The sequence below is a fragment of the Leptinotarsa decemlineata genome, unplaced genomic scaffold (genome assembly GCF_025532065.1).
Source record: "Leptinotarsa decemlineata unplaced genomic scaffold, Ldec_3_MD MMD2_P_RNA_scaffold_7, whole genome shotgun sequence".
Classification (NCBI taxonomy): domain Eukaryota; kingdom Metazoa; phylum Arthropoda; class Insecta; order Coleoptera; family Chrysomelidae; genus Leptinotarsa; species Leptinotarsa decemlineata.
Genome location: NW_027412534.1, coordinates 3,600,656 through 3,609,556, shown reverse-complemented (window position 1 = coordinate 3,609,556; position 8,901 = coordinate 3,600,656).

Below are 8,901 nucleotides of genomic sequence, written 5' to 3'. Positions count from 1 at the left end.
AATACTTTTCGAATATGAAGTTGAATTTTTTCAGAGAAAAAGTTGAATAATCGCTAATTTCCGTTAAAATCCCGTTAGGCGGTTGTTTGTTTGCAACGATCTTCGCCTCAGGGCATACTCACCCCACCGGCTAGCCGGTTTCTGATTGGCTGGAAGGAATGGTGTGATTGTTGACTTTCTCATGCATCGATATGGATGTGATTTTTTGAGATCTGTGATTGGGCGATTAGAGTTCGTCCGCGAATGTATAAATATGCAGAGTTTTGCATTCTTCGTTCAGATACTTTTCAGATCGAGATTACGTTACATTGAGATTCGAAAAGACTTCTTATTGCGATTATTTGACTGGCGATTGATACACTATTCTTTGGCGAGCATTTGAAAGCGATTGCATTATTGGATTGTTGGATATTCTGAGGAATAATTCAAAGGAATTCATTGCGATTTGTTAGTTCTTTTTAGAACTGGGAGAATTCGACGTTTTTATTAGTTCTTATTAGAACTAAACAGGAATTCGTAAATACTAATATAATTTTTCCGATTTCAGGTGGTTTTTGAGTCAAATAGAATTCGTATAATTTCTCTGGCTCTTTTCAGACCCAAATAGAGAAATACTTTCTTCGTTTTAGGGTTCATCGAATGAATTCGTAGTCTCGGGTTCTTTTCAGAACTGTTAAGAGACACTTAAGGATAGGAGTAAAAAGTCAATAGGACTTAGTTCAGGATAGTGAGGATTTTCTGGAGGATTTTAGATTCGTGTTAGGATTTTTCAAAAAGAATTCGTACTCTGGTCCTTTTCAGGACTTAACAGAGATAGTTTTCGATAGGGATTTTCAGGAGGATTTTCTAGGAGTTGTTATAGGAATTCCCTCCGTATTCCGACGCCGTGGTGGTTTGACGTGAGCAGACTTGGAGGTGCTGCGTTCCCAGAGTCAAGTGGACTCAGATCTGGTCGGATTGGTGGCCGGAATTTTTTTTGTTCCAGAGCACGGTTCCTTACGCCACGCCAGGGGAAGCAGCCCAAAATCCTACAAAGGAAGAGTAGGTCTCCACTAAAGTTGTCCGGGCTCAGTCCACCCGATCACCTAGCGGTGTTAAACGATCGAGGTGTTTAGAGCTTAAATTCGGAGGAGTCAAGCCATCATTAGACTAGCCTCTGGGCTGTCGACTCAACGTTACCGTTGGGACCCTCCAGGACTACGATACCTTTTTTCCAAACTTCCTGCGGACGGCCCTCATCCTAGGGTGCGGTTCAACAGTTAGGCTCCTTGATCCTTATTATTTAGCTCAGTTCACTCTGTAGGCCTTGTTAGGGAACTTAGTTTTCGCGAACAAGAGTGAACTTAGAATACTTAGTTTTCCGTGAATCCTTCCCTCTGTCTATCTCCAAGCCAGAGTCATATTAGGGAATTTTTCACAAACCGAACATGCAGACTAGGGCACAACACGCGCGAGCGCAACTCGCAAACGTTACGACGGTGCAACAGCGCGAGGTCACACCCTTCGACCAAATTTTCGAAAATTCAGACACCTTTAATCGCCTGAGTGCGATTTCTACAGAGATGCAGCAAATCCCCCAGGAATCTGTGTTCAGAGGACACAGTATTCCACGAACTCCGGCGGAGATGGCTAGTCTGAGGCTGTCTTCCGCCAGACGTCTCAGTTTTGAACAAGAGGACGTAAGTCCCTCTACCGTGGTCGCAGAGCGACAAAACCTTGGCACCTTCGGCACGTCTGTGAGTCGTTTAGATAGAACCGAATTGTCACAAAGGACTCAGTCCTCAAATCGCGTTAATACACCGGCATTTCAATCTGTGTTAAACCGAATTAGGGATTCTAAAACCCCAAAGACGACAAACATCCACAACTTGCTCGAAGAGAACGAAGAGGCTGAAGATAGGCCACAAAGTGCACCTCAAATGGAGTTCCGCACAGAAAGACAAAGGAATGTAGAATATTATATGCCGAGATTGGCGCAATCAGAATGTCGAGATACGACACAAATACCTCCTAGAATGAGAGCTGTGCCTGTGCAGATGCCGAGATGGCAAAGACAGGAAGTGTTTCCAACTTATTTGGAAACACCACGCGTTGAGATACACAGGGTGTACAGCCACCCTGTGTTGCATGAAACCCAATACACAACACCATTGTTGGCTACGAACAAGAGTGACTGCTCGAGGAGAAACGGACAAGAAGTCCAGAACCTAAGAAGGATGGAGGTTAGATCTGGTCGATTAGACTTAGATCTGGATCGCCGGCGGGCGTTAAACGTAGAAAGGCTGTCCGAAACACAGGGTGTTTCGGAAGCAAGGGAGACATCTTCAGATCGCCGGCGGGCGTTAAACGTAGAAAGAGAGTGGAGATTTGGTCTAGAGGACGCAAATCTGGGTCGCCGGCGGGCGTTAAACGCAGAAGAGGAAAGAGGTCAAACAAACGAAGAGGTCGTTCAACGCCAGGCGTTGCGACGCCTACAGGGACAAACCCTTAGCGGTTTGGTAGGCGAATGGGTAGAGCCACGCGCAGGAGCGTCGCTCTGCTCAGAGAAATGCACGTCTGACGGCCCAGCGGAGCTGGGGGGTGGTGGAAGTCAGGGGGGTGTCTCGAAGCAGTTTGGAGCTTGGGGAGACCCTCATGGCGGGACAGGTGTGCCACATCATCAAGAGTTTGACCATGTACCTGTGTCGAGAAGAGTAGAGCTACGCCAGGCACAGGACCAGCCTCACGTCGCACTCGGACAGAGTCTGGGCCCCGAAATCCCTGGGACTCAGGTCCGGGAGGCCAGGTGGCCGTTGCGGCGTCCTGAATACGCGGAAGCGGATGTCGGAGCGCATGCGCACGCCACCGCAAGCACCCGCGCTATTAAAAGAGGACAAGCTTTTGTTACGACTTGATCACTGAACGGATTGACTACCCACAAAACCCCACTCGTGTCCTTATTTGGAATGTAATCTGTCAACTGTTCAATCAAACCTTCGAGATGAGAAGATACTAGTAAGGAGAGAGATGAAGTGTCAGGGGATGTACAGTAGGATGTAGACAGAAACCCTATAAACTCTTGAGTTAGTGTAAAATTTTCAAAATCTTCTTTCTTAACTCTTGCGTTCCAAACACTGAGTTTTTTTACAAATGCATTTACTTTGTCTTGAGCATATATCATATTTTTGTCTGGTCCTTGTAGGGATAAGTTCAAAATGTTAAGGTGAGAGAAGATGTCAGCCAAATAAGCAAGCTTAACCAACCACTTTTCATCACTGAAAAAAGTGGAAAGTTCGGGTTTACTATCAACCAAAAATAACAACATTTCTGACTTTAATCCAAACAGTCTGCTTAATACATTACCACGGGATAGCCACCGTACTTCAGTGTGAAATAAAAGATGTTTATGCAAGGCTCCTACCTCTTCACACAAAATATTAAACATCCTACTTTGCAGCGGGCGACTTTTAATGTAGTTCACTATCTTGACAGCTTCATTTAAAACTTGCCGTAATTCATCTGGCATTTTCTTAGCTGCCAAAGCTTGCCTATGTAAAAAGCAGTGAACCCAGCTTGCATTCGGTGTCAATGATTTCAACCTGGCAATTAAGCCACTCTTCTTTCCCGTAAGGGCCATTGCTCCATCACTACAAATTGAAACACATTTCTTCCAATCAAATTCAAAAGGTTCAGTTGCTTGAACAAACACCTTATAAAGACTTTCACCTGTTGTATTTTTCGGCAGGGGCTTACAAAACAAAATATTTTCATGAATAGCATCACCGTAATCGTACCGGATGAAGCATAAAAACTGAGCACAGTTGGCAACATCTGTTGACTCATCCAACTGAATTGCAAAAAAAGTACTGTCTTTTATTTGCTTCTTTAGCTGGTTCTGAACATCTTCAGCCATGTCACATATTCTTCTTGAAATAGTATCATTTGATAACGGGATTTTTTTCAATTTTTCAGCATCTTGAGGATTGATTATATTTGAAACCATATCAATTGCAGCAGGAAGAATTAATTCCTCAGCAATTGTATGGGGTTTCCCTTTTTTAGCAATCTTCAGTGCTACCTCGTATGAAGCTTTAAGAGCATTCTTATTAACATTAGCAAGATCCGTAATGTTTACCTGTTGACTTCGAAGGGAGAAGTTTTCTTTGGAAAAATTCCACTGGTTTGTCTTTCAAAGCAAAATGTTTAGTTTCTAGATGGTGTTTTATTTTCGAAGGCTTCATGCTTTCAGCTGACAACACTTCATTACACACCACACATTGAGGTTTGTCTGCCAGTTCAGTGAAACCGAATTGTATGTATGACTGGTCATATTTGCGGAATTTTGTCTTTCTGCACTCACTAGCACTAGCATCACTACTTGACGACGGTCTTCTTAAAAATTTTTCCATTGCTAATTTTTCTAACTGTATTTGCTCGCAATACTACTCACAAGTACACACACAGTGTTGAGTGATCGACTCAAGAAGGCAGACTGTCATGTCGTCTGTCGTCCACCGGCTAGCAGAGAGTGCGCGCGCAAACAGGCCCTATGAGTCATCATTGCTTTGTCATTGTTCGTGCCACGAAGTGAGTTATCCCACTTTCTCTTATTATAAACAATTCAAGTGACAACAATTTGTATTTATTTTTATTAGTTAATAGTATTTTTATGGATAAAACTTAGCCAATAGTGTTTTTTTTTCATTTTTGTTTATATTTAAAAATAGGGGGGTCGCCGAAATACTAGGTCTAAAAAGGGGGTCGCAGTGGCAAAAAGTTTGAGAACCCCTGTACTAAATTGTCAATGTATGCCGAATTTAAGAGTCCACATGTGAAACGTAAAAAAGTACGTTTAAAATTGGGGATAGTGTTCGAATCAGCAAGTATAAAAATGCATTCGATAAAGTTGTACAGCAAATTTTACAGCTGAAATATTCAAAGTTGTGAAAGTTAATAATAATACAGAACCTATAACTTATGCATTAGAAGATGTGAATGGGCAACCAATTAAAGGCTGTTTTTATGGGCTGGAGTTGAATAAAACGAAAGATCCCAATACGTATTTGGTGGAGCGAGTTTTAAAAAGAAAAGGACATCGCCTCTATGAAAAGTGGCTGGGGTTCTCTGAAGATCACAACTCATGGATCGATGAAAATTCTTTAGTGTAATGACATTATCATGATTGTACTCAATATTAGATAAAAAATATAAAAATAGTGTATTAAAATTGTTTTATTTATTAAAAACTAAATAGAATAATAACGTTAGAAATGATGCAAGTAATATGTAAACTATTGGTTTTATTTTTCATAAATTCAACAAATTGAAATCACTTCAAGATGTGACATTCTCACACAATTGCCAATCATTTCTACAAGCACTGCATAAATTGTTCCAACAATCCACACTATATTCACTACAGTGTAGACATCGCTGGACTAATGTATCGCAAGTCGCTACACAATTTATGCATATATTCCTTGAAATGCCCATATTATTACACATAATCTCTTTCGAACATTCTCTGCACTGCTGGCGGTAGTCACTTACTTCTAGAGTTGAACCATTTATCCTCTTCCGAAGTGGGTCTGGATTCCTTGCCACAACACATCTACGACACAGGCTGGTACATGGGTTGATATATGTTTCAGGCCAATACCCATGGCAGTTGTAACACACTATATGTTTGCCAATTTTGATTGGAAAGCCGCGTAATGTCTGTTTTGTATCCCACTCTTTAGGGAAAGACATATTCCCTGATAGATGTACAGATATTCAATCGATGAATTCAACTACACTCTCACGCCCCCATGTTTCCCTCTTATAAACAGGTACCGTGAAGAGTGGGGTAGAGTGGAGGGAGCTACCACCACCACTGTCAAAAATCATATAAAAATCGGTGAGTGATTGTAAACTAAGAATACATTAATATGTCTGCAAAGAGAGCTGCTGTGTTAGCATTATTATCTCAGAGAGATATTAATAACCATGAGCTGGTGGAAGAGTTTGAAGACGTTGGACAGATAGTGGGTGTTGACGAAGAAAATGATGGTGGAGATATGCAGTATGAGGTGAATGAGCAAGGTGCAGAAGGTGGCTTAAATATCGAAGACGATGAGGCAATTGAGCAAGGTGTTGGGGATTTAGATATTGATGATGATGAAGAAGGTCTTGTTGAAGAAGAAGATGAAGGTATCGCAACTAATTCGACTCACGAGACTGACGACAGCGGAGTAGTTATTGGCAATGTTGAGTGGTTGAATATCACTGAGACATTGGATGATCCGTTAGATTTGTATTGTGTAACGGATAGCCATGTCAGGGCCAAAACGATTGACGTTGAAATAGAGAAGTTGTGTTGGTGTCGCTTCCGCTTTTATTCTGTGCGGAATAACAATGAAGGGTATTATGAGCATGTCGACATTCATTACACCGCCCGCTTCATGGAGATGGGGCAAACATGGTGTAAAGCATGTGATAGGCCTTTGACCAACTTTAGGAGAAAAGCCGTCTGTATCATATGTAACAACACCCCACCTCTGGAGATGTAACAGCGGACCTTCGGGTCAACAAAAAAAACAGCCCTTTTCAGAGCTACATTATTTAAACAAAGAGTAGATATCTCATAATGAGATTGCAACAACACCCCATCTGCGGAGCAGTTACCGTGGACTTTCGGACCAACAAAAATACAGCTCTTTTCAGAGCTACAAACAAAGTGTAGATATCTAATAATAAGATTGATCACTCAGTCAAAGAAATAGAATATTTTGAGTGTCACATAATCATACGAAGAGTAGTTTGTAATATATGGATATACCTCTAAAATGTACATCCATATACATATGAGGTATGAACAAATGTGTTATAGAATATGTAAGTTCTCTGAATATCTTATCTTTGTAAAATAAATTACATTGAAAAATGATTGTTTAAGCGTCCGAGTGGATTTGAATCTGTTTGATAACATACTAGCTCTCTCTTATCTGAACAATTGCAGAATTCATGTCAAGATTTGGAAATATAATTTTCATAAGACAATATTTCAAATTCGAGGGGTGTTTATTCAGAGTAGTCAATAAGAGTAATTGGTATTGTAATTCAGAATATTTATTTCAAAGGTGGAAAGGAGAGAGGGAGGTAGACACTGCCCCAACCAAGCAGTGTCTCGTGTACACCAACCAAACAAAATGTGTACTCCGAGGAAGGAAAGGATAAAGGATGGGTGAAATAGGGGAAAAATAGGAAAAAAAAGGAAAGGATTACAAGTCATCGTCGCTGTCATCGGGTTGGGGGAAGTACTGCCACATCACCGAACCCTCAGAAAACGCCATTTCCTCCGCAAATGCGTCGTCGTTCCAGAGATCGTCATCATCATCCGAGCTGCTCGAGTCTTCGGAGTGGTCTTCGGTACTGGTCACATGCATTACCTGGACCGAAGATGTGGAAGGGTGATGAGGCGTGGTGGTTGAATCGGCCTCCATATCTGAATCCTCCATATCGGAATCCTCCAACTGAAGATCCGGGAGTGGCGCTGTAGGTTCTTCTGCCTGGGGTCCGGTCGTGGAATCGGTATGTTGACATGCTGACGATAGCTACTCAACTGAAGATTACATTGAGGAACTCCTACATTTATACTCTTGCACAGGAGGGGGTCTAGTGGGAGGCGGAGTGGGGGGGGGCTGGACTGGGAGGTGGAGTGGGGGAGGCGGGGGTCGCAAAAATCGCGCTCCGGATGCAAGTGGCGGATGTTGAGCGCCCCACGCCGAGAAGCGGCTTGCTGAACGATCGCAAGGCGATCGCGAGGCGATCGCGATGCGATCGCTTCGCGATCGCCTATACAACCTTTCCCTTCGTTACTTACCCGAATATACATTGCTTAAAATTTCTTTATGGTACGAATTTTTATCAACATCATTAAAACAATGTTTCAAAGATATCCAAAGATAATGATTAACTGTTTCCATTTTCTAATTCATTCGTTTTATAGCGAAACAACTAACGTTTCACCGCAAGGGCGTACCGATATAGCCCTATTTTTTTCACTACTACCAAATAGAGTGGTTAGGTTGAATGCTGCCCCATCCACGCAGCATTCCGTGTGCACCAACCAGGTAGTATGTGCACTTCGAGGAAAACCTAACCTAACCTACCTGATCATCATCATCATCATCATCTATAATGATGATGTCAGGTGCGACCGGGTTAACTGCTTCCATAATGTCCGGTTCGGGAGAATCAACCACCACGATGATATTTGGTGGAGCGATTTGATGATCTTCAAGCCACAGTCGATCCACAAGTTCTGGGCTGGCAAATTCATCATGTTCAAACTCATCTTCGTCTGAGGTTACATCTTGTTCTTCATTCAGATCTATTGTTGTATCTGAATACCCATCGAATTCATCATCGGGAGATGTTGAATCAACTACAGCAACTTGAATGTCACCATAGGACCAATTCTCTGGTGGGGTAAAATGAGGTTCACTGGTGGAATCAGCTTCCCGAATAATTGGTGTTGCTTGATTCATGATGAACGAACAAGTTGAGGAATATTGAGAATACAATCTTATTCATATGATTTGAAGAAAGTGGGGTAGAGTAAGGGAGGGGAGATATGTGAAAAATAAAGACCCACTAGGTTATTTATTTAAGTATTGATGTGAGAATTGAGGGATAAATCCAATATAATATTCATTAGATTCATAATTTTATTTTTACACATTCACATGAATAATATTTGTTTGAATAATGTTGAGAGAAGTATCAAAATTTTTTTTCATTGAATGACAGTGATTGCTCATTACAAATACCATTCATTTTCTTTTTACTTTTCTCAATGCTATTTGTTTGGTAATATCGCAGTTATTTGTTTGAATGACGCTGGAAGAAGTATCAATTTTTTTTTAATACTGATTGCTT